Source organism: Aulostomus chinensis, chromosome 4 (assembly GCF_037954235.1).
Source record: "Aulostomus chinensis isolate RoL2024-O1b breed Wild chromosome 4, RoL_Achi_v1.0, whole genome shotgun sequence".
In the NCBI taxonomy this organism is placed as follows: Eukaryota; Metazoa; Chordata; class Actinopteri; order Syngnathiformes; family Aulostomidae; genus Aulostomus; species Aulostomus chinensis.
In genome coordinates this window covers 32,197,676-32,223,457 of record NC_141323.1, presented here as the reverse complement: position 1 = coordinate 32,223,457, position 25,782 = coordinate 32,197,676, and the positions used below count along the sequence as shown (strand labels likewise).

General features: G+C 44.2%; 4 non-coding genes across 4 annotated transcripts; 3 read left to right on the top strand and 1 right to left on the bottom strand.

The window, feature by feature from the left end:
* Nucleotides 1-7,084: 7,084 nt before the first annotated feature.
* trnas-aga (transfer RNA serine (anticodon AGA)) lies at nt 7,085-7,166 on the top strand. The gene has a single exon. It is a non-coding gene; the product is annotated as a tRNA-Ser (tRNA).
* Nucleotides 7,167-16,193: 9,027 nt separating this feature from the next.
* Nucleotides 16,194-16,266, bottom strand: trnaf-gaa (transfer RNA phenylalanine (anticodon GAA)). Its single transcript has one exon. It is a non-coding gene; the product is annotated as a tRNA-Phe (tRNA).
* A 3,025-nt stretch (nt 16,267-19,291) lies between these two features.
* Nucleotides 19,292-19,364, top strand: trnaf-gaa (transfer RNA phenylalanine (anticodon GAA)). The gene has a single exon. It is a non-coding gene; the product is annotated as a tRNA-Phe (tRNA).
* Nucleotides 19,365-19,607: 243 nt separating this feature from the next.
* trnak-uuu (transfer RNA lysine (anticodon UUU)) lies at nt 19,608-19,680 on the top strand. The gene has a single exon. It is a non-coding gene; the product is annotated as a tRNA-Lys (tRNA).
* Nucleotides 19,681-25,782: the final 6,102 nt, after the last annotated feature.

Genomic DNA, 25,782 nt, shown 5'->3' with positions numbered 1-25,782 from the left:
ACACATGTTCAGAGATGTTTTTTTTTTTCCTGAATACATTTATTATTTTCTGATCACCTTGTGGATTTTTCATCATTCTCCTCATTACCATACTTTAGGTTGCAGTATGTATACCTGCGTTAGTTTTTGGTTTCAGAAATCATACAGCATACAAATAATAGCAGGTTGAAACATATTTATTTAAAAGAATTTAACATGGTTACACACACACACACACACACACACACACACACACACACAGCCTGTCTTTGGTATAAAATGGTCTGTCACGTTCTCTCACGTTGCACAACAACAAAACAAACAAAGACGGCCATGTCCAGTGTGGTCCTGGATATGACGACTGGACTGCAGGGTCCCAGTATCACTGTGACAATTCTTTTACCAGCTATGACCTTGGACAAGAACTTCTCAGGAGGAAACTTATCATGGTGGCACAGTGAAGAAAACTGGACCTGAGCTGCCTGCTGAAATCTTGCAGGTGAAGGACAGAGCTCCACCTCTTTGACAGACACCACCACTGTTGGCTCATGTTGTCAAAAAAAAGTGTCAGTTTTTGACACACACGCATCTAAACACACACACATACACATGCATGTTCTTGCACACAGAGACTTTTCCTCTGTTTTTGTTTTTTCCTTGTTGTGAACCAGTAGTTTGTTTCTGTTGGTTTAATTTGCTTGACTGGTTGTTGTTTGTTTGACCTTGCAAATCCATATTTTGGGTTCTGGCTTGTTCTGCTTATCATTTTGTGTTTGTATTAAAGTTCTGTTGCTGAAAAAAAGACTTCTTTCCCTTTTTGTTGAAGTAAATATATGAGGGTCGAAACTGACCCATAACACCATGGATGTTACAATAGTTTATAATATTAAAATGAGGAAGATGAGAGTATGATTGTTTTGTCCGGGGGTGGCGGTCCAGGGCGTGCGTGCCTTCGACTCACCCCGGCGGGTGGGCTGGGCCTCTCCGGGGAGTGGGGGGTCCCGGCTGGCTGGCTGGTTGTGCCCTATAGCCTGAAGCCCTCCTGCTCTGGGGGGAGGGGGAGAACAGGGGATGAGTAGAGGGGATGGGGATCGAGGGTTGGGGGGGGGGGGTAACTCTGTTCGGGGGCGGTGGGCCTGGTCGTTGTGGTGGGCTGTGGCTGCCCCGCCTGGGTGTGGGGTGTGGGTGAGTGTCGGCCTCGCCGCTGGCGGACCCCTTGGGGGGCTCTGGTCGGGTCTTGGGCCGGAGGGGCCCTGTGCCCCTGGGCTCTGCTCATGCTGTGGGGGGGGGAGTGCCCGGCAGGACCGGGGTCATCTCTGCCCCGTCTCTCTGTGGGTTGCTTCTGGGTGGGGGTTGCTGCTCCTATGCTTTCCTATGGGTCCTGGCATGGGTTGGGCCTGTGGCTTTTTCCTGGGGGAGGGGTGGCCTGGGGCTCCCCGTGTCCTGGGGGTTTTGGGGTGCTCTGGTGACCTGGTCCTGACCTACCTGCCATCCTGGACTGGGGGTGCGATGTCCTGGCCCCCCACATCAGCTACAGCCAGCTACGCACAGCATCCAAGACAAACCGTAGCACACACACATACACATACACACGCGTATACACACATACACGCATGGAGCGCAAAACTGACCCATAAACACACACTCAGACATTTATCTTAAAATTACATTAAACCAAATGGTAAGCCTGCACCAGAAATTCTGCAACCATTGTTTTTTTTTTTCCTTTTTCTTTTGTTGTTGTTACTTTTTCTTTGTTTGTTTATTTGCTTTTTTGTTTGTTTTTATCTTTGTTTGTTTTTGTGTTTTTGTTGTTGTTGTTGTTGTTTTCTGCTATTGCTGTTGTTTTTTTTGTCTCCCCCCTCCTCCTTGTCTTCACTGTCCTGTCCCTGTTCTCTCTTCCTGTCCACTCCTGAGCCTCAGTCCGGTAGCTTCATCAATGAACCAACACCATTCCTTATAAAATTAAACATAAATGGCGATAGGAGGAGTTTATCATATTCCTCCTATGCAGAATAAAACTGCTTCAGTACAACAATGCACCAGGAACACTGATGCTGCTTGCCTCAGCTACTGAACAGGACAGGTAAAAAATAAATAAATAAATAAATAGTATTAAAATGAATAATAAATCAAACCAATCCATGTCAGAGATGTGTTCTAACACCCCTCAGTAATGGTCAGAAAACACAACAACCTTTTGTTTATTTCTATGATTTTCTTGAGGTTCATTTTACCATTTTTTTAATTGAAATCGAGGGTTTACTGATGAAAAAAAGGTCCAGAGGCCCACAACAAAATATTCAAATCAATATTTCCATGGATAAGGAAGCCTAACAAGGTAACCAAGAGATGGGAAACAACTTGGATGATAGAAAATTGTTTTTAGTTTATTTTACAGCTGATTGAAGACGTGGGTCAAAACTGACCTGTTAACATCAGAGATGGGAACAGAAAGCTAACACAAGAGGAAGGTTGAAGCTATGAAAAAGGAGTTTGATAAAAATCTTGAACTGACAGTAGAAATATCCTTTTGTATGTTTACCTTTGTTGACAGAAGTCACTTTAGCTTGGCAGTGAAAAGAATCTCAGCTAGCTTGACAAATAAGTGCACAAACTGGGTTCAAGCTGGACTTTGGACACTGGTATCTGCAACAACTCCCATCAACTCCTAATCTAGCATCTCTGCTGTGCTCAAACTATTTTACAGAACATTTGACAGACCTGTGGAGCAGTGAGGACAGACATGAGTTGATCCACATGATCCACTGAAGCGCCATTTTCCCCTGCCACTGAGGTCACCAACATGAGCTGGAGTTGGGACTCTTGAACTGAACCTGGTATCACAGCGACACCTACTGCTGCAAAATGGAACAGCAACATTGACCCCAAGTACAGGATTGGAGGGAGACTGATGGTCGCTGTTTGGGTTTTTGAAGAACAAGGAGGGTGTTGATTCAGATGTTTGAAAATGCTTGATGATTTGAAGATGAGAAAGGAAGTGAGAGACCGAAGTGAAAGGTAGGAAAGGTTTTTCCAATCTGATGGAGCTTTGAATACAACCGGTCAAAGCAGAAGGCCGTCCCCACTGATCCTGGATCTGCTCGACATTCCTGTTTGTTAAAAGGAAGGTTTTCATCGCCGCTGTTGCAGGATGTGCTTGCTGATGCAGAATTGTTGGGTGTAGATTCATTGAAGGAGTTTGGTGCTGGACCTGCTCTACTAGTAAAGAGTCATGAGAGAACTTTTGTTGTGATTTGGTTCCATACAAATAAAAATGACTTGACTTGATTTGGTGCCTCATGAGGAGAAAATTTGGGCACAAAAGTTGGACAAGAGTGTTTGTGGAGGGGTGATTTTTTTCTTTTTGCAGTGTTGTAAGTCACTGTAACTGCAGCTGAATGATTGAACTTTCTCCAAATATCCTCAAGATGGTTTCCAAATGATAAAATTGACTTTAGGAAAATATGAATGTGCAATGACCAGTTTCTTTGCTGATTCTAGGAAGATATAGAAACAAATGATCTCTACACTCTAGGTTGCATTGTGAGCTGAAAGGAATTGAAAGTTGTTTCAAGTATGAAGGGAAAATCAAGCAGACACATTTGAAAATAAATACTGATCAATGGAGTTGTCTTTGGGACTCCTACATTAAACAATGATGGGTTCAATCCAAGCACCTGAGCACAAATCTACAAAGACTATTATATCAGGCATTGAGAGGACAAAGATTGATGTCTGAATGTGTTAGGACCGGCTCAGAGGTGCAGCAAAACCTGGTAGCAGCAAATCACCATTTATTAAAGTAAATAATCAACCATGTGAGGTGTGGAAGTCAGTGTCAGCAGTGGAGGTGAGTGTGTGATGTGATGTCAATGTGTGCTGCATGTTGTTGGTGGAAAACAAGGAAAAACAAAAGGACAACAACAGCACGCCGGCTGAGCGCAGAAGGGAGACAAATGTCTGGGAAGGCGTTTGTGTCTTTGCAGGTCTGGAGCAGCCTGGTCATCAGGCTGACTGGGAGCACCAGGCCAGTGTTCCCGGTGCTCCCAGTCAGCCTGATGACCAGGCTGCTCCAGACCTGCAAAGACACAAACACACCCACCAACAGGACCCTGCACACACAACGCTGCATAGGACCCAGGCCTGGGGCCGTCACCAGTGTTCCCATAGAAACCACCAGTGTCGTCCAGTATTGGGAACATGAACTGTGTTAACATACTTTTCCAGACTTCTCATGGAAAAAGTCAACAGAAGGACAAAAGTAATTTTAGCCCACCAGATATTTGCTTGGACACTGAGTTCATGTGAAATTTAAATGACAGCTGAGAATCACGCCAGAGGCCTGGATATTCAAAGTCTTCAACTTTTGCTTTTGTTGTTCCATCAAGAAAGCCAATGAGCAGTTAGTTGACAACCAAGAATCAGGTCAAACGGAAAACAACAAACAATATGAGGTTTTTCTTGTTTCTTGATGGACAGCCAAAAATATTTTCAGCATTGGATCATTAAAGTCTGTTTCATTTCTGATGTCGTGTTCAAAAATAATTGCTCACCTAAGAGGATTCTAAAAAGTCAGACTTTCTCAGTGATATTCTCTTCTCAGGCTTTCAAATCTTTTAAATTTCCATTTTCCACAAGTGAGTAGAAAGTTGTTACTCTCTTTGAATCCAGGATTTAAATCTAGGGTTCATTTCATGAGGCTTGAACCCAGGATTAAAAGCACATCATTAAATGACTTGTAGTGATATTCTCCTGTTAACATTCCAAATTATTCATTGAGATTTGGACTTTACGGAAACATTTTTCCAGATTTTGGTGGGCCAGTACAGCAGGAACTGGGGCTCATTCATGTAGTGGTTTAAATTTGAGCCTGGGTTTCTTCCCCTGCAAGATAAATCTGGAAAGCATTTTGTTCAATTCAGAAACGGTTTTGAAGGCAATTTCTCCAGTTGGTCCTGGAACTAGAAAGAGATCTTGTGGTAGGACATTTATTTTTACTCTATCAACCCTGTGACTCAGACTCAGAAAGGAAATGGAGTTCCATCTTCTTCTATCATCTTCAAGGAGTTCTGGCCCCAATCCAGGTGGAGGGTTTCCTCCATGTGTTCTGGAGGTGAGTGATTAAAGGTCAGAACCTGTGTTTTAGAATGGAGAATTTATATCCAGCAGAGCTTCCCAGTGTTTCAAAGAGTTTTATTAATGCAGGTCCTGTGTTAGGGGGCTCACTTCAATATGTTAAAACATCATCAGCGTCCAGCGCCACCTTGTGTTCTTCTCCATTTATGTGGACACCTTTAATATTTGTGGTCTCTCTCAACCACTGTACGAGGGGTTCGATATAAAGAGCTGGAAGCAGCAGGAATTGGGGGGTCATGTCTCATGGTCTCTCTTATTTTGATATCCCATTTGTGTCCTGTTCTTCCTGTTTTAGTTTGATGTCGAACCTTCCCTCTCATTTTCAGGTTACTTCACTTCCCCTTGTCTTCTGTTTGCCTGAGTCTCTCGGTGCATCCGAATAGACGTCAGGACTCTGACAGGGAACGACCTCAGCAGAGACTCCTCTATTTAGAGGAAAGGAGAGCTCAGAGAACCCTTTTTTGACATCATTCAACATCCTCAGGGACGATCGTTTACAAAGTTCGATTCAATATAGGACACATAAAATCACACCACATGAAGCAGGCTAATGAATAATAAATCAAATATAAAAATGCTTTATTTTAAGATATAAAATATCTTGTGAATATCTGGAGCTTAATTCCAGCAGCAGACCTCCTCAGGTGATGGAATTTATATTTGACATGTTTACCATTAAATGAGACACATTTGCAGTCCATTGAAATCTACTTGTGTTCATGGTGAGTTGATTTCAAAACATGAGCTGACAGAATCTACGTTTAGGTAGGAACCACCATATCCAGGGGTCTGGACCTTTTTGTAGTCAGAGCCATCAAAGTAGCAGACTAAGCTAGCAGAAATTAGCATTGAGAAGAAACTGATACCTGGAGCCTACTTTTGGGTCTGGTCAAGTGATAACAAAATAATATGACATCATTGTCAGACTGACGCCTGCTCAACACTGACCAAACACCGCCTTATTGCATTGTGGGAAATTTCAGCTTGGTTTGTGTCCATCAGTACACGCAAGAAATTTGTCTCATGCTGCCGTGACCTGGAGCCGAACCGGGGTTGCTGCGGCCACAACACAGAGTATTAACCACTATGGGATCACGGCCTCCTCAACACCAGATTGAGCTTCCATGTCTTTGAGATCAAAGAAAGAATTCTAAAATCAAACACAAAACTCTTAGATCAAAGGTTGAAGTTCCTCAAGGTTCAATTTTAGCTCAGACACTCTTCAAGGTGGAACCAGCAGAGGAGCTCAGTAGAGACAACTGGACAGCAGCAGGACAGAACAGAGGCTCTGCACAATGGCAGGAGACAGGAAACAGGTTTGGACCATCTGGGCTTCTGTCCACTTTGATGGTTTTTAAAACATTGAAGGAAAATGTAAAAATCAACATTGTGTTTAAATCATGATTTCTAGTTGAGTGTGTTTGCTCATCTGTTACAAAAGCTTCTTCTAGAGTTGACCCTGAATGAGTGGAGGGACCTTTTTGATCATCAGGACTGGTTTTTGATGCCCTGATGGTGCATCGGGGTCATCATGGTCCTCCACCATCTGCAGGGGTTCCAGGACTGTTGTGGTGTTTGTGGGAACTGCAGGGAGAAGCTGAGACCTGGAGAGGAAGTCCTGGACAGCAGCAGACCTCTCAACACCTGCAGCATTTTTTCAGCTCCACCAAACCCAACATTCACTGCCTCCTCATCATCTGGGCATCAAAAGCAGCTCAGACCTGCTGCAGCTCAGCAGACCTCAGCCATTTTTAGGATGTCTCCATGATTCTCCTTCACAGGATTTTCATTCAGAAACAATAGAATTGTCAAATACCACAACAGTTTTCATCTTGCTGGTAAACAACACACACACACACACACACACAAATAGTTTGTGTTTGTGAGAAGATTAAAAAAATCGACTGTGCTTCGATGAAGATGAAATGTTGAATATCAATCCTCTACTTATGTTCATGGGAGTGTAGTTGTTGTGGCCGAGTGGTTAAGGCGATGGACTAGAAATCCATTGGGGTCTCCCCGCGCAGGTTCGAGTCCTGCCAACAACGTTAAACTGCTGTTCCAGAGGAGACAACATCTGCTCCTACTGTAGGTCCATGTGTCAAAGGTTTTCTTTCAAGGGCTGTAGCAGCTGATGATGAGGGAGAGAGAGAGGATTGGTAGCATGTTGTCTTGTCTCAACCATTCTGGTGTTGACCAAAATCTTTGTTGATACTCCAGTGGTGGTGAAGGTGATGGAAATGTTCCAAGTGGGACGGTTCCATGTTCAACCAGTTTCATCTGGAACTGAGGTGGAGCTTAGGGTTAAGTAGGAATTGGTTTGGTTTAGTCCCTTGGTTTGGAATCCATCTTAGTCAGGACATTTTGAGAAAATTCTATCATGTCGTTGTAGTTATTTTGATTTACAACACTGGAAAAAAAATCACCTCCCCTCCAAAAACCCTCCTCTTCAACTTTGTACCCAAGTTGTCTCCTCATCAGGCACCACAGGATTCAGTAGATTCAGTTAAAACAAGTCATTAGAGATTTAAAAAATGTCCATCAAACACAAAATAAGGCTTCAAATAGGTTTCCAATTTTATTTCATGTTGACACATTTTGTCCATTTAACATCAGGACTGCTCCCAGATCGTCTCCATGACCTCATCCCAGCACCAGAGTACCGCCCAAGTTCATCAAGGACAGCAAACATGAGCAGGTCTAGGTTCACCTCCATCTTTGGAGGTTGTTGAATTTCCTCCTGAGGACCGTCAGGCTGTTTCCTTACTTTGCTGTGACACAACAGCAGACAGCAACAAGGACTGCTGCAGTGCACTTGGTAATTGGATGCACTGAAGTCATCCATTCATGTCAGTGATGTCACTTGGCAGGACTGTCATTGCCGTCACTTTCTAGAAAAGAATCCAGACTCCACATGTGGCTCCCATGATAACTGATGGACCTCTGGTTGGGGGCTGGACGATGATGTTTGGTCTGGGGGGTTAAGATGGTGGGGGCTGTTTCAGTTCTAGTGCTGAAGGCTTTCACCATGACAGTCAGACTCTCATCTATCCTTCATGTTCCCTCAAATGTGCAGTGTGGACCTCACACTCTGAAATTTAGCCTGAAAACTCTTCATGAAAAGCAGGAGACTCAGAGTCTCTGTGGCTCAATTGGTCAGCGTGCTCGGATGTTAACCGAGAGGCTGATGGTTCGAGCCCACCCAGGGACGATGAACAGGTTCTACTGGTGCTTAGGACTCTGTTGATCAGCTGCTGAGTTGCTACTTGATGTCAACATTGGTCTGTTTCATCCTGAGTAGTTTGATCATAGCACAGTTTTTGCATCAATGATCTGAATGTGGACAGACAGATTGACCCTCCACAGCAGACGCATGTGACAGATCTCTTGATGAGACACTTTGTGGTAAAGCCAGATTCTGCCAGTCCCACAGACATATTTCAATCACACATGTTCAGAGATTTTTTTTTTCATTTATTATTTTCTGATCACCTTGTGGATTTTTCATCATTCTCCTCATTACCATACTTTAGGTTGCAGTATGTACACCTTAGTTAGTCTTGGGTTTCATAAATCACACAGCATACAAATAATAGCAGGTTGAAATATATTTATTTAAAAGAATTTAACATGGTTACACACACACACACACACACACACACACGCACACACACACAGCCTGTCTTTGTTATAAAATGGTCTGTCACGTTCTCTCACATTGCACAACAACAAAACAAACAAAGACGGCCATGTCCAGTGTGGTCCAAGAAAACTAGACCTGAGCTGCCTGCTGAAATCTTGCAGGTGAAGGACAGAGCTCCACCTCTTTGACAGACACCACCACTGTTGGCTCATGTTTTCAGTTTTTGACACACACGAATCTGAACACACACACATACACATGCATGTTCTTGCACACAGAGCCTTTTCCTCTTTTTTTGTTTTTTACTGGTTTTGGACCCAGTAGTTGGTTTCTGTTGGTTTGATTTGCTTGACTGGTTGTTGTTTGTTTGACCTTGCAAATCCATATTTTGGGTTCTGGCTTGTTCTGCTTTTCATTTTGTGTTTGTATCATGTGAAAGTGACATAATTAAGACAAAAGACACTGTTAGAACAGGGAGATCCAGAAAACCCACCAACAAGAGGTGTGTCTGGTACAGATGTGGAATTATTGGCTCACACAATGTTGAGGCATCTGGGACGAAGACAAACAAAAAAGGCTTGTGTGATTCAGACATTCATCAAAAATGGTCCTGTAGAACTGTTCAATGTGTCATGACTTCAGAAGCTCAAATCCTCTCTAAGTTCTAGTGAGAGTGGAAGAGATTATAAAATGAGAGAAGCAGGGCCCTCACTCAGAGCTGAAACAGCTCAGTTGGGAGAGCGTTAGACTGAAGATCTAAAGGTCCCTGGTCTGATCCCAGGTTTCAGCAGAGGAACAGCATTGTCTTTACTTTCCAGTGGAGGAACTGCAGACATGAAGGAAACTACCATCTTGTCCTGTGCATTCTTATGACATTCAAGACATTTTTGGAGCCTCTTGTTGGATTTTGCCACAGAGAATCAGAGCCAATCAAAAGCATGGTGGACTTTAACATGGAGGATTGAACAAGTCAAGAAAGCATCAGTTTGACCTTCACAGGTGTTTCTTTTCCTGTCTAAATGCTGTAGAAAGAGCCTGAGTAGCTCAGACGGTACAGCATCAGACTTTTAATCTGAGGGTCCAGGGTTCAGGTCCCTGTTCAGGTGCTGTGGATGTTCCAGTGGTTGACAACATGGTACTGGATTAAGTTTCGTGTTGAACAAACTGTCATCATCAAAAGTAGAAGTGTTCTTGTCTTGCTACTGTGAGACTGTTGCTAGAAAAGTGACCAAAAATAATTTCATGTGCCATGCAATTAACAAAAGACCACAAATAACACTGGTCAAGTTAATTTTATTTATTTTGCACCAAATCACAACAAAACTTATCTCATGACACCTTACAGGTAGAGCAGGTCCAGTACCAAACTCCTTCAATGAATCTACACCCAACAATTCTCCATCAGCAAGCACATTCTGCAACAGCGGCGACAAAAACCTTCCTTTTAACAGGCAGGAACATCAAGCAGATCCAGGCTCAATGGGGACGGCCTTCTGCTTTGACCGGTTGGGGGGAAAGAGAGCAGGAGAGCGGGGCTAATTCTTGCTTTTGGAGCTTCCTTCAACAACTACCAAGCCTCCTGGGTACTGTAGGAAACATGGTCAGGTTCTTCTTACTTCTCAGTAACGTCCTGCTCACATTGGTCTGTCTTCATTTTGACTCCTCCCACTGCCACAATGACCAGCCTTTATACACTTGGTGACTGGGGCCCTGGTTGCTGCAGGCCTCAACACCAGCCTGTGGTTGTGAGCAGGGCAGAACAGAACTGACAGTATCTCACATGCAGGACCTGGGTCAGATCCTGGTGCCAGCTGGGGCACCGCTTTAACCTGGACCCCCTAGAAGATCTTCTCCAGGAAGATCCTGGTTCCTGGTTCCATCAAGGCCTGTGAGGATGGTGAAGAGTGATCCACCACCAGGCAGCACAGTCAGCAGCAGCCATTTTTTTCCACTAGACCCAAATATGATAGTGCAAGACTGGTGAGTGCTTGCTAACTAACACTTCCTGTTTTTATTGCTATTCTTCCATGAATGTGCTCTTGTTGGCTTGTCCCCAACCACAGTTTCAAAGCCATGATGACATCTTTCATTAACAATCAGACTTATTTTTTCTCTATTTGGACAAATAAGGTTTCAACTGACACGGCTGGCCAACGTCCTGGAGTTAATTCAGCCTGTAGAACCAGGTGCTGGTTCCTTCTTTTACCAGGCAGGAACAGGCAGCAGATCCAAGATCAGTAGGTGCAGATGTCTGCTTTGACTGGTAGGAGGAAAGAGAGCAGGAGAGCTGGTCAGAGACAAAGACAGATAATGAAGAAGGACTGCTGTATTCTGCTAGCACATGCTAGTCACAGTCAGAGATAATGAGTCTCAGCAGGTAAAGATTCATCACTGATTTCAGAAGATAATTGGACGTTCACTGGAAGACTATGAATGTTTGTGGGTCAGAGGTGAAAAGAGTACAAGTGCACCTGTTGTGTGTGATGGGGCACCAACATGCAAGAAGTTGTCAAACATTTCCAGCATAACAGCATGAAACTTCAAGTAAAGAATTAAAATTATTGAATTCAGTGTTTAACTACCAGGCCTCTGGAATAAAACACCAGGAACAACTGATTACCTCACCATTGACTTCACACTGATAACCAGGAGGTAACGTGGTTGTCAGAGCAGTGATGCTCAGATCTGTGGACTCAGAGGAGGATTCTTCTTCTGGTCCTGGGTTTGAAGACATCAGCAGCCTTGTTTGAGTCAACTGGGATGTTCCTCTCAATAGACAGCAGCATTAAATCAGAGAGCCTGTCTGCTCCATGTCTCCTCCTGGATCAGCTTCAGTTTGGAGAGTCACCGTTACACTGAAGCAGAGGTCACTGGCAGTGTTACATAAATTGGGAGGATGTGCCCATGTTGTTGGCTTGAAGGTAGCTCAGCATTACTGCACATTGTTGTTTTGGAGAGTTCAAGATGAAGAGAACTCTTCCAGTTCAGGATATTTTCTTCCCACGAGTGAATATAGCAGCCAACACCTCCCCCACAGAGAGGCTGTGAGAGACCTGCCACACCTCTCCAGTAACCTGGGATATGATGGCAGTGGTGGGATTTGAACTCACACCTCCTCAGACACTGGAGCCTTAATCCAGCCCCTTAAACCGCTCGGCCACACTACCTCAATTTGCTCGTTAGTGAGTTGGTCTGTGAAAGGCATGTTGAAGAGGAAGTAACATAATGATATAAAACTTATTCTGAAGGGGGACCCCTTTCCTCCCGCGGTCACAGGAAGTGACGACAGCGCCGCTAGAAGCACCCAGGAAAGAAATGGTAAAAGGACTCAGTTTGTACAGCTCCTTTCTACCTCAGCACGCCATGCTAGCAAACCCCCTTTTGTTTGGTTTGGTTGTTGTTCAGTGACTGTGGATGAATACACAGGAGATGTTGAGCATGAATTTGTGTTCCCTGTTCACTTGAATATATGCAGGAGTATGAGGTGGAAATAATACTGTTTATTTTTTATTTTTTTATTTTTTTTTTAACCTGTCCTATTCAGTAGCTGAGGCAAGCAGCATCAGTGTTCCTGGTGCCTTGTTGTACTGAAGCAGTTTTATTCTGCATAGGAGGAATCTGATAAACTCCTCCTATCGCCATTTATGTTTAATTTTATTAGGAATGGTATTGGTTCATTGATAAAGCTACCGGACTGAGGCTCAGGAGTGGACAGGAAGAGAGAACAGGGACAGGACAGCAAAGACAAGGGGGAGGGGGGAGACAAAAACAACAACAGCAATAGCAGAAAACAACAATAAAAAACACAAAACAAACAAACAAACAAAAACTAACAAAAAACAAACAAAAACCAAATAAACAAACAAAGAAAAAGTAACAACAACAAAAGAAAAAGAAAGAAAAAACATTGGTTGCAGAATTTCCGGTGCAGGCTTACCATTTGGTTTAATATAATTTTAAGATAAATTTCTGAGTGTGTGTTTATGGGTCAGTTGTGCGCTCCATGCATGTATGTGTGTATACGCGTGTGTATACGCGTGTGTATGTGTATGTGTGTGTGCTACGGTTTGTCTTGGATGCTGTGCGTAGCTGGCTGTAGCTGATGTGAGGGGCCAGGACATTCGCACCCCCAGTCCAGGATAGCAGGTAGGTCAGGACCAGGTCACCAGAGCACCCAGAAACCCCCAGAACATGGGGAGCCCCCGGCCACCCCTTCCCCATGAAACAGCCACAGGCCCAACCCATGCCAGGACCCATAGGAAAGCATAGGAGCAGCAACCCCCACTCAGAAGCAACCCACAGAGAGACGGGGCAGAGATGACCCTGTTCCCGCCGGGCACCCCCCCCCACACACACACACACACAGCATGAGCAGAGCCCAGGGGCACAGGGCCCCTCTGGCCCGAGACCCGACCAGAGCCCCCCAAGAGGTCCGCCAGCGGCGAGGCCGACACCCACCCACACCCCACACCCAGGCGGGGCAGCCACAGCCCACCACAACGACCAGGCCCACCGCCTCCGAACAGAGGACCACCTCCCCCAAAGAGCCCCGGCCAGGCCCCCAGGCCTGCAATGGTGCAGTTAGCAAAGGAGGCAGCACTGGACCCACTCCCTGCCCCAGCTGCCCCCCCATCCCAACATGGTGCAGGGTGCGTGTTGTGCATGGGAATGTAGATGTGATGATGTGGATGACTAGAATGTAGTTAAAATTGGCGGAGGCACCCAGGGCATGGGAGTCCCGCCGGTTGCAGACGGCAGAGTTTCCCAGTACATCCTCATGCACTCCCCCAAGCCCTAAATGTCTACGATGTGATTAAAATTGGGGGGTCCAGCCCCTCAAGGCCTAGTGATACATAAGATGTGATGTGATGGGACAGAGAGGCAATGAGAGGAGCTGAGGAATGGGCCAGACCTGCAGGGGGCCAACTTCCAGACTGGCCCCGCTGACCACCCCGTCACCACTGCAACCAGCCGAAAGGGAGTCTAGCCTCCCTGGTCCAGGGGTCAGATAGGAGCACCAAGGGGCACTGTCCGGAGATCCGGGCAGAGGGCCCACCACCGTGCAGTGCAAGGGCAGGGAGGGCCCAGGCCCCCAGTGCACAGCTGAACCCCCAGCCAGCAGCCCGTGGTCAGGGCCCCCAGTTCGATCAGCATCAAGGAGGTCAGCCCCCATCCCTCAGATGTCCCCCAGCATCCTCCCTTTGTCCGGAGTGGCGGCAGTCCAGGACACCGCGCCAGGGCCCAGCCCGCCCGAGGATGGGCCGAGGTTAGCAAACCCCTCCCAAATGTGGGTGCGACCCCCCCCCCCCCACGGGGGAGCGGCAGGGCCCCAGGCCAGCAAGTCCCAGGCGCCAGGCAATCCACCTCTACCTCACTCTCCAGCCCCTTACCTCCCTCCCTCCCGACCCCCCTCCCCCTCCCCCCCGACCCCCCTCCCAGTCAAACCCCACCTAACCTTCCTTCCCCACCCTCCTCCCATCGTCTGGGGGCAAATATGCCCCAGCCGCCACGGCAGGCCCCAGCACGCCCCGCCAGTGCCCGGTGACCTGGCGACCACAGCCCCCCCCACCGCAGGACCCCACCGCAGGACCCCACCGGGGGACCGGCGCGAATCCCCGGCACCAGAGCCCAGGGCCCCCCCCCCCTGCAGGGTCCCAATGTCACTGGTGACAATTCTTTTACCAGCTATGACCTTGGACAAGGACTTCTCAGGAGGAAACTTTTCATGGTGGCACAGTGAAGAAAACTGGACCTGAGCTGCCTGCTGAAATCTTGCAGGTGAAGGACAGAGCATCACCTCTTTGACAGACACCACCACTGTTGGCTCATGTTGTCAAAAAAAAGTGTGTCAGGTTTTGACACACACGCATCTAAACACACACACATACACATGCATGTTCTTACACACAGAGACTTTTCCTCTGTTTTTGTTTTTTACTGGTTTTGAACCAGTAGTTGGTTTCTGTTGGTTTGATTTGCTTGACTGGTTGTTGTTTGTTTGACCTTGCAAATCCATATTTTGGGTTCTGGCCTGTTCTGCTTTTCATTTTGTGTTTGTATTAAAATTCTGTTGCTGAAAAAGACACTTTTTTTCCTTTTTGTTGAAGTAAATATATGTGGGTCAAAACTGACCCATAACACCATGGATGTCACAATAGTTAATAATATTAAAATGAAACAATAAATAAAACCAATCCATGTCAGAGATGTGTTCTAACACCCCTCAGTAATGGTCAGCAAACACAACAACATTTGTATATTTCTATTATTTTCTTGAGGTTCATTTGATCATTTTTTAACTGAAAAAACTTGGGAAAAAACTTGGATGATAGAAAATTGTTTTTAGTTTATTTGACAGCTGATTGAAGACGAGGGTCAAAACTGACCTGTTAACATAAGAGATGGGAACAGAAAGCTAACACAAGAGGAAGGTTGAAGCTATGAAAAAGGAGTTTGATAAAAATCTTGAACTGACAGTAGAAATATCCTTTTGTATGTTTACCTTTGTTGACAGAAGTCACTTTAGCTTGGCAGTGAAAAGAATCTCAGCTAGCTTGACAAATAAGTGCACAAACTGGGTTCAAGCTGGACTTTGGACACTGGTATCTGCAACAACTCCCATCAACTCCTAATCTAGCATCTCTGCTGTGCTCAAACTATTTTACAGAACATTTGACAGACCTGTGGAGCAGTGAGGACAGACATGAGTTGATCCACATGATCCACTGTAGCGCCATTTTCCCCTGCCACTGAGGTCACCAACATGAGCTGGAGTTGGGAATCTTGAACTGAACTTGGTATCACAGCGACACCTACTGCTGCAAAATGGAACAGCAACATTGAACCCAAGTACAGGATTGGAGGGAGACTGATGGTCGCTGTTTGGGTTTTTGAAGAAAAAAGAGGGCGTTGGTTCAAGCTGGATTCTCAGAGACTATTTCCCCAACCTCTACATTGGAATCTACACTGTCATCCAGTCATGTGACTGAAGTCATCCAGTCATGTCACTTGGCCACACATTCTAGAAAAGAACTCAGACTCCACATTTACTCCTATCTATTATTGTGTCCCACCCTCCTGGTCCTTACTCTGAATTCTGAAGTGGAACATCCACAGCACCTGAACAGGGACTTGAACCCTGTACCCTCAGATTAAAAGTCTGATGCTCTACCGTCTGAGCTACTCAGGCTCTTTCTACAGTATTTAGACAGGAAAAGAAACACCTGTGAAGGTCAAACTGCTGCTTTCTTGACTGCTTCAATCCTCCATGTTAAAGTCCACCATGCTTTTGATTGGCTCTGATTCTCTGTGGCAAAATCCAACAAGAGGCTCCAAAAATGTCTTGAATGTCATAAGAATACACAGGACAAGATGGTAGTTTCCTTCATGTCTGCAGTTCCTCCACTGGAAAGTAAAGTCAATGCTGTTCCTCTGCTGAAACCTGGGATCGGACCAGGGAACTTTAGATCTTCAGTCTAACGCTCTCCCAACTGAGCTATTTCAGCTCTGAGTGAGGGCCCTGCTTCTCTCATTTTATAATCTCTTCCACTCTCACTAGAACTTAGAGAGGATTTGAGCTTCTGAAGTCATGACACATTGAACAGTTCTACAGGACCAAACTGAACGAACTGAAGAAGCTTCTTGGAACTCTAAACTTCTTAACTCGCTTTCTCCAAAAACTGTGCCTGGACGAAGGCCGTTTCCAGCTGTCCTTCAAGCTGACGAGGGCCAAGTTTCATGACCTGTTTGGAGGATATCAAGGATGGACACCAACTACAGGCCCCAGGTCCGTTGACATGACTTCACTGACACCAGGGGAATGTCAACGCTGACAGGCTCTCTGGACTCATTGTCATGAGAATTTGTCACATAAGTTGAACATCTTCACATACGTGAATTCATTGAAGGAGTGTGGTTCTAGACCTGCTTTACCTGTCAAGTGTCTTGAGATAACTTTTTTTGTGATTTGGCACAATATCAATAACATTGACTCGACAATAAATCGACTCTTCCCCCCCAACCGTTTAAAGCAAACAGCCGTTCCCACTGATCCTGGATCTGCGCAACGTTCCTGCTTTTTAAAAGGAAAATTGTCATCATTGCTTTTGCAGGATGTGCTTGCTGATGGAGAATTGTTGGCTATGAACTCATTGAACTCACTCCAAGTCATTATTTTTGAGCAAACTCATGACTCCTGATGTTTAGCCACGTTACCGGTCTTCCCCATGACGGGTCGGTGGCAGCACTCGTCTACGTTCTCCCGCAGACTTTCTGCGGTTCCATCTTCCAGATTTTATTGATGAGGATTGTTGGTGGATGAGAGAATTGAAAATTTCTTACTGCAGTTTGAGGTTTGTATGATTGAAACTGTGTAGATTGGCGTGAAGAAGTTAGCTGGTTTGGATAAATTCAGGTATGAGCCACCACACTGAATCAGGCACAGGTATGACGTTCACCCTGACATAGAACATCAACAGCTTAACATTGTTGGCAGGACTCCAACCTGAGCAGGGAGACCCTAATGGATTTCTTGTCCATCGCCTTCACCACTCAGCCACAACAATCACATTGACACACATTTGTAGAGGATGGATATTCACAAAATTATCTTAATTTCTGTCACAAGCCCATTTGTGTGAGGTCCTATTTTCTCTTTTTCAGCATTCCTTTGTTTCCAGGTCTCTAATAAGTGCAGAATTACAAAGACAAGCAAGCTTGATCCATCCTGGGCAGGTGATAGGAGCCATTGACAACTGGCCAGAGACCCTGGCACAGACGTTGGGGTGGTGATAGAGAGCATTTATACAATTATATTCTATATTTATAGAATTCTAATATCCTACAATTTCATTGAGCAAATGCTTTTGTCCAAAGCATGTACGTTTCTCACATGTATAGAATATATATGTTACTCTTTTATCTACGTATTAACCACAAAATGCAGTCAAATGCCAGTAAATTCTGAGTATTTATTCATTATTTATTGTTATTTATTATTTTTGAATCCATTTTCATTGTCACTCTTCTGTTCATTTTCAGTTTGATTCATAAAAATGAACAAACTTTGACGTGTTTTCTTCTCTTGTGTGTCAACAATTTTGGATTTGGAATCTCCTGACAAACAGACCACATGACCAAGATGAAGTGTTTTTGGTGAGTTTGGCTCCTGAGCTCAAGACAGTTGTGACTAATAAAGGACAGCTTCAAATGCAGCTGTGAAGCCTCATTGTCAGCTGGGAGGAACGACAGGTGTCTCCCTCTAGTGGCTCCTCACAGCAACACGAGCCTCATTTCATTCACATGCATCCACCACCTCACTACCAAAGGCCAGTTGGGCCTCGACAGACAGGTGAGTTTCAAGTGTTGGACAAAGGTCTTTAAGATGTTCTTATTAATTCTATAAAACCTGAGATTAAAATCTATGGAATTACAACCAACAAGCAGTCAAACACCTGATTGACTGACTGATTGGATGACATGGACCCACCTGATCCATGTCAGCCTTGTTGGAGCAGAAAGAGGTGGATCAGAGGAATCAGTGGATCAAGACTCAGGTGTCAGATGAAGAATCTCTTTATTCACAATGGAGTCAGAGAAATCTTCCAACGTGAGAGAACCTGACAGACCATTTTATACCAAAGACAGGCTGTGTGTGTGTGTGTGTGGGGGGGGGGGGGGACAATGGCTTAAGGGAGCTCCAGGTAACTGGTTTGAACTGGTCCCTCATCTCTGTGAGTAGAAACCATCTGAGGTGGAGGGTGGAGATCTGCTTTGACCTCCTGATCTCCCAGTAAAGCCAGTATAGATGTTGAGCTTGGAGGAGTTGATGGCCTCCTTCATCTTCTTGTTGGAGATGTTTGCTAAACTCAGCGCCACCACAGATCAGAGGAAAGTCCACTTGTCAGCTGGACACTGGAGTTTCTAGTGACCTGCAGGATCTTAGTTGTGGTGGCAGCAGGCCTGTTCCAAGAGCTTTGCTCACATTCATGATCAGGCTTCAGAATGGTTCTGGACCACTGAGTGATAGAAGCTGATCCTGGGGCAGCAGAAGACAAATATAGAGAAGAAAAGACAAAAGACAGAGAGAAAGGAGGGAGAGAATGACAAAAAGATGGGAACAAGATGAGGGTGAAAGACAAGCAGAGAGAAAGACAGGGGGATGGAAGACAGACAGACAACCAACAACAGCAACAGCAACAGCAGCAATAATAGTATTGATATTCTCCTGTTATTGATGTTTTCATGTGAAAGTGGCATATTTAAGATAAAAGACACTGTTAGAATAGAAAGATCCAAAAAAAACCACCAACAAGAGGTGTGTCTGGTACAGATGTGGAATTATTGGCTCTCACAATGTTGAGGCAACTGGGAAGAAGACAAACAAAAAAGGCTTGTGTGATTCAGACATTCATCAAAAATGGTCCTGTAGAACTGTTCAATGTGTCATGACTTCAGAAGCTCAAATCCTCTCTAAGTTCTAGTGAGAGTGGAAGAGATTATAAAATGAGAGAAGCAGGGCCCTCACTCAGAGCTGAAATAGCTCAGTTGGGAGAGCGTTAGACTGAAGATCTAAAGGTCCCTGGTCCGATCCCAGGTTTCAGCAGAGGAACAGCATTGACTTTACTTTCCAGTGGAGGAACTGCAGACGTGAAGGAAACTACCATCTTGTCCTGTGCATTCTTATGACATTCAAGACATTTTTGGAGCCTCTTGTTGGATTTTGCCACAGAGAATCAGAGCCAATCAAAAGCATGGTGGACTTTAACATGGAGGATTGAACAAGTCAAGAAAGCAGCAGTTTGACCTTCACAGGTGTTTCTTTTCCTGTCTAAATACTGTAGAAAGAGCCTGAGTAGCTCAGACGGTAGAGCATCAGACTTTTAATCTGAGGGTCCAGGGTTCAAGTCCCTGTTCAGGTGCTGTGGATGTTCCAGTGTTTGACAACATGGTACTGGATGAAGTTTAGTGTTGAACAAACTGTCCTCATCAAAAGTAGAAGTGTTCTTGTCTTGCCACTGTGAGACTGTCGCAAGAAAAGTGACCAATAAGAATTTCATGTGGCATGAAATTAACAAAAGACCACAAATAACACTGGTCAAGTAAATTTTATTTATATTGTGCCAAATCACAACAAAAGTTATCTCATGACTCTTTACAGGTAGAGCAGGTCCAGTACCAAACTCCTTCAATGAATCTACACCCAACAATTCTCCATCAGCAAGCACATCCTGCAACAGTGGTGACAAAACCTTTTAACAGGCAGGAACATCAAGCATCAAGGTGATACCTTCCAGGGTACCGATCTCATGAGATAAACTTGTAAAGTGTCATGAGATAACTTCTGTTGTGATTTGGCACTTTATAAATAAAATTGACTTGACTTGACTTGGAAGTTAGAATTAAATTTAAAGTAGAAAAGTCTTCCCTCTTCAATCCTGTCACTAAGTGTTGTAAACTGTTTCAAACAAATTCTACTGTTCAACAGTTCAAGTGTTTCTAATGAAGCTGAATGTGCTCTCTTATACTTTCCTCAATTGTGTTTCTTTCATGTCCACCTGAGATCAAAGACAGAATTCTAGGTACTGTCAAAGCCCTGATGACATCATCAGGAATTCTGACTTTGATCTGGAGACTCTTGCTTTAACCTGAATTTGATCTGACTAATGTTTTAGTTTAGGTTGCATGATACCGACCACCTCATTTCTCCTGATGGACTGGTGACCTGTCCAGGGTGAACCCTGCCTCTTGCCCAATGTCACCTGGGACCCCCCCCCCCCTCGTGACCCTTAAAGGATAAGAATAGAAAGTGGATGGAGGGATGGACTTAACATTAAAATCAGCTGATCTGATCCACATTCTAATTCTTCCTTTCCCTCTTTAGGAGTATATACAACCTTGTAGTATCTTTCCAAAGCTTTTAGTATTTCTTCTTGTTTCTACTTGTAGTTTTATTGTCTGGATCTTTTCTTTTTATATCCTGCTGTCTGCTCTTTGCTTTTGGAGCTTCCTTCAACAACTACCAAGCCTCCTGGGTACTGTAGGAAACATGGTCAAGTTCTTCTTACTTTTGCAGTCACGTCCTGCTCACATTGGTCTGTCTTCATTTTGACTCCTCCCACTGCCACAATGACCAGCCTTTATACACTTGGTGACTGGGGCCCTGGTTGCTGCAGGCCTCAACACCAGCCTGTGGTTGTGAGCAGGGCAGAACAGAACTGACAGTATCTCACATGCAGGACCTGGGTCAGCACCTGGTGCCAGCTGGGGCACCGCTTTAACCTGGACGCCCTGGAAGATCTTCTCCAGGAACTCGCCTTTTTCAGTCGAAACAGCATGAAACTTCAAGTAAAGAATTAAAATTATTTAATTAACAATGAGGTCTCTGTAATAAAACAAAAGGGACAACTGACTACATCACCATTTCTACCTCTTTTTAACAGACTCACATTTCAAAACAATCAGGTTTATTTTGCTCCTTTCTTTCAGCAGAGGATGGTTTTGTTCCATCAACCTCTGGGTTCTGGGCCCAGCACGCTTCCTCTGCTCCACTCTGCTCTACCATTTATTGAACAGGCCTTGATTGAGGAGAGCAGGATTGTGACAAGAACAGGAATGTGAGTGTTGAAGGTTTCATAATTTTCTCTGAAGCAGGCCTCAGCAGGTAAAGATTCATCTCTTATTTCAGAGGAGGATTTGAAGAATTCATTGTTGCTGAACTGTTTATGCTTCAATTTCTGGACGTTCACTGGTGGAATGTTTGTGGGTCAGAGGTGAAAAGAGTACAAGTGCACCTGTTGTGTGTGATGGGGCACCAACATGCAAGAAGTTGTGTCTCCTCAGAGACTGGAGTCTTCATCCAGCACCTTAAAACCACACCACCTCACTGTGCTATTCAGGGAGTTGGTCTGCTAAAGGCATGTTGAAGAGGAAGTAACATAATGATATTAAACTTATTCTGAAGGGGGACCCCTTTCCTCCCACGGTCACAGGAAGTGACGACAGCACTGCCAGAAGCACCCAGGAAAGAAATGGTAAAAGGACTCAATTTGTACAGCTCCTTTCTACCTCAGCACGCCACGCTAGCAAACCCCCTTTTGTTTGGTTTGGTTGTTGTTCAGTGACTGTGGATGAACACACAGGAGAAGTTGTGCATGAATTGGTGTTCCCTGTTCACTTGAATATATGCAGGAGTATGAGGTGGAAATAATACTGTTTATTTTTGTTCTTATTTCAGAACTGTTGACACAACGGTGTCAGATTAAAGCACTTCACCTTCCAGATGCTGGTCTCCTTCTGGTGTCCTGACTGACACCCATCTTGTGTTCTGGATCCACCTGAACGAAGCAGCTCCAGATCCCTGAACTCCCTTACAGGGATAGAAAATGGATGGCTGGATGGAAGTCCCCCAACTGTGGCTGTTCTGAAACTCTTCTCCTCAATCACTCCTGAGTTGACACTCTGAGATGGGAAACTCTGAGTATCTGGTTCCAGAACAGCTGATCTGAGTTGCTTCAATCAACTGTGAGTACGTTCACCTTGAGTTGCACACGTGCACAACCACGACAAAATGCCAACATCAGTGGAGCCCCGACACCACGAGTCACCCTGACAACCACGAACAAAATAACAAGTTATTTCACACCAATTCATTGAAACAAGACCTTCCTATATTTATGGATCCATCACAAATATGAGCCTTCCCAGTCTGTCAGGTGGTAGAATTCAGTCAGCACCAATAACAGGAGAGTCAGAGTTTAGAAACCAAAGACAGACATTAAAGTCTCTCTGATAAAACAAAAATATAGTGAAGTATACTGGAAAAGAATATTGCAATATATTAAATATGATATTTCCATGGAGGGGCAGTTTTACATTTTTATTCTTGGATGCATTATATTTTAGAATCAGAAAGGCAGTTACAATGACATCATCAAGACTAAACCTGGTGCTGACAAAGGTGAGGTGAACAATTTTCACAATCAATCCCAAATTTAGGCCTGAAGTTAGAAAATAATATTAGCTAGCTAGCTAACGTTAGCTAGTTAACGTTAGCAAGCTGGCAATATTTAGCACCATCAAATAGTTCAAACAAGGTCAACAGCTGTTATAATGATGGTCACATGATTTAACCTTCCTCCTGTGTGACCTGTTTGGAGGTTTTAAATGCATCAAAGAAGCACATCAATTTGTTTATTGCATCAAGGCTTTCTGACTTTGGCAGGAACCTCTAGTTCAACAAAATAAAACAAACAAATGTTTTTCACTGAATGATAAAATAGTGAGGGTCTGTCTGGACCCAGTGATCAAAATAAGACGATAAAGCAACAATTAGAGCCAAACCTGAAGTCAGAAGTGCACTGTCAGCAACCCACTGACAGCAGCTCCTCTCCCAGTCATGGGAGCTTCAGGGGATCCTCATTTGGTTTTCCCATCGACCTGCACAACAACAAAACAAACAAAGACGGCCATGTCCAGTGTGGTCCTGGATATGACGACTGGACTGCAGGGTCCCAGTATCACTGTGACAATTCTTTTACCAGCTATGACCTTGGACAAGAACTTCTCAGGAGGAAACTTATCATGGTGGCACAGTGAAGAAAACTGGACCTGAGCTGCCTGCTGAAATCTTGCAGGTGAAGGACAGAGCTCCACCTCTTTGACAGACACCACCACTGTTGGCTCATGTTGTCAAAAAAATAAAGTGTGTCAGTTTTTGACACACACACATCTAAACACACACACATACACATGCATGTTCTTACACACAGAGACTTTTCCTCTATTTTTGTTTTTTACTGGTTTTGAACCAGTAGTTGGTTTCTGTTGGTTTGGTTTGCTTGACTGGTTGTTGTTTGTTCGACCTTGCAAATCCATATTTTGGGTTCTGGCTTGTTCTGCTTTTCATTTTGTGTTTGTATTAAAGTTCTGTTGCTGAAAAAGATACTTTTTTCCTTTTTCTTGAAGTAAATATATGAGGGTCGAAACTGACCCATAACACCATGGATGTTACAATAGTTAATAATATTAAAATGAATAATAAATAAAACCAATCCATGTCAGAGATGTGTTCTAACACCCCTCAGTAATGGTCAGAAAACACAACAACCTTTTGTTTATTTCTATGATTTTCTTGAGGTTCATTTGATCATTTTTTAACTGAAATCGAGGGTTTACTGACTAAAAAAAGGTCCAGAGGCCCACAACAAAATATTCCAATCAATATTTCCATGGATAAGGAAGCCTAACAAGGAAACCAAGAGATGGAAACAATTTGGATGATAGAAAATTGTTTTTAGTTTATTTGACAGCTGATTGAAGACGTGGGTCAAAACCGACCTGTTAACATCAGAGATGGGAACAGAAAGCTAACACAAGAGGAAGGTTGAAGCTATGAAAAAGGAGTTTGATAAAAATCTTGAACTGACAGTAGAAATATCCTTTTGTATGTTTACCTTTGTTGACAGAAGTCACTTTAGCTTGGCAGCAGTGTTAATTTTGAAAGGAAAATTTTTCATTGACTACACTTTATTTAACTTAAATACTATACTATACTAATAAGTACTGACAACGAAAATTAAAACAAAATCGCTGTTCACTATAAGCTGACGAGTAAAAACGTGATGAAAAGGATGACGGCGGCCGGTCGGACTCTCAGGGTTACAACCATCCTTAATGCCTTGATTTCTTTTCTTTTTAACCAATTAATCATCTCAAAACTAATTTGACCTCTCAGTCCGACTTTTTGATTGGCGGCCCCGACCCCACACCCGCCCCGCCCTCCGCGGTGTGTCAGTGCACGTTGCAGAGACGCTGTGTAGACGAGCAGCAGACCTTCACCTGTGGCGGCAGCGTGGAAAGTTGGAAGAAAAAGACGAGCGGATTTATGGACGCATTTCTGTTATCATCCTGCTGAACAGAAGACGGAGTGTGTTGTTCCTGACAAGGATGGGGAGCGTTGTGGATCTTAGATTAGTGGAAAAAACACGACCAGTTTGAAAAGACACCTGAAGGCCCGCCATCCCGCAGCTGGAGCTTTACTCTTGTGGCTTGTCAGTCAAATACAGAAAATAAACAAGAACTTGCACTTTTTCTAACAGGCTTCTGACGTTTCATTATTATGATCATGATCCTTATTGACAAGAGCAATGTGCTTCAATCTCAGTTTAAATGACAGTTTCATGTTTGCTTTGTATGGAGGTTTATAGAACATCACATATCCCTTTGCAACATCTCAGGAAAATAAAACATTGCTTCAGACTAAAATGAGACTAAAACTTAAGACAAAAGACTAAATTTAAACTAAAACTTTTCTAAACTAAAAGGCTAAGATGGGAATTTAACTGAATCCAGTCTTTGATGACTGACGATAACTAAGACGAAAGTAAAAATTCTTGTCAAAAAGAATCTCTGCTTGCTTGACCAATAACTGCACAAACTGGGTTCAAGCTGGACTTTGGACACTGGTATCTGCAACAACTCCCATCAACTCCTAATCTAGCATCTCTGCTGTGCTCAAACTATTTTACAGAACATTTGACAGACCTGTGGAGCAGTGAGGACAGACATGAGTTGATCCACATGATCCACTGAAGCGCCATTTTCCCCTGCCACTGAGGTCACCAACATGAGCTGGAGTTGGGACTCTTGAACTGAACCTGGTATCACAGCGACACCTACTGCTGCTAAATGGAACAGCAACATTGAACCCAAGTACAGGATTGGAGGGAGACTGATGGTCGCTGTTTGGGTTTTTGAAAAACAAGGAGGGCGTTGGTTCAAGCTGGATTCTCAGAGACTGTTTCCCCAACCTCTACATTGGCATCTACACTGTCATCCAGTCATGTGACTGAAGTCATCCAGTCATGTGACTGAAGTCATCCAGTCATGTGACTGAAGTCATCCATTCATGTCAGTGATGTCACTTGGCAGGACTGTCATTGCCGTCACATTCTAGAAAAGAATCCAGACTCCACATGTGGCTCCCATGATAACTGATGGACCTCTGGTTGGAGGCTGGACGA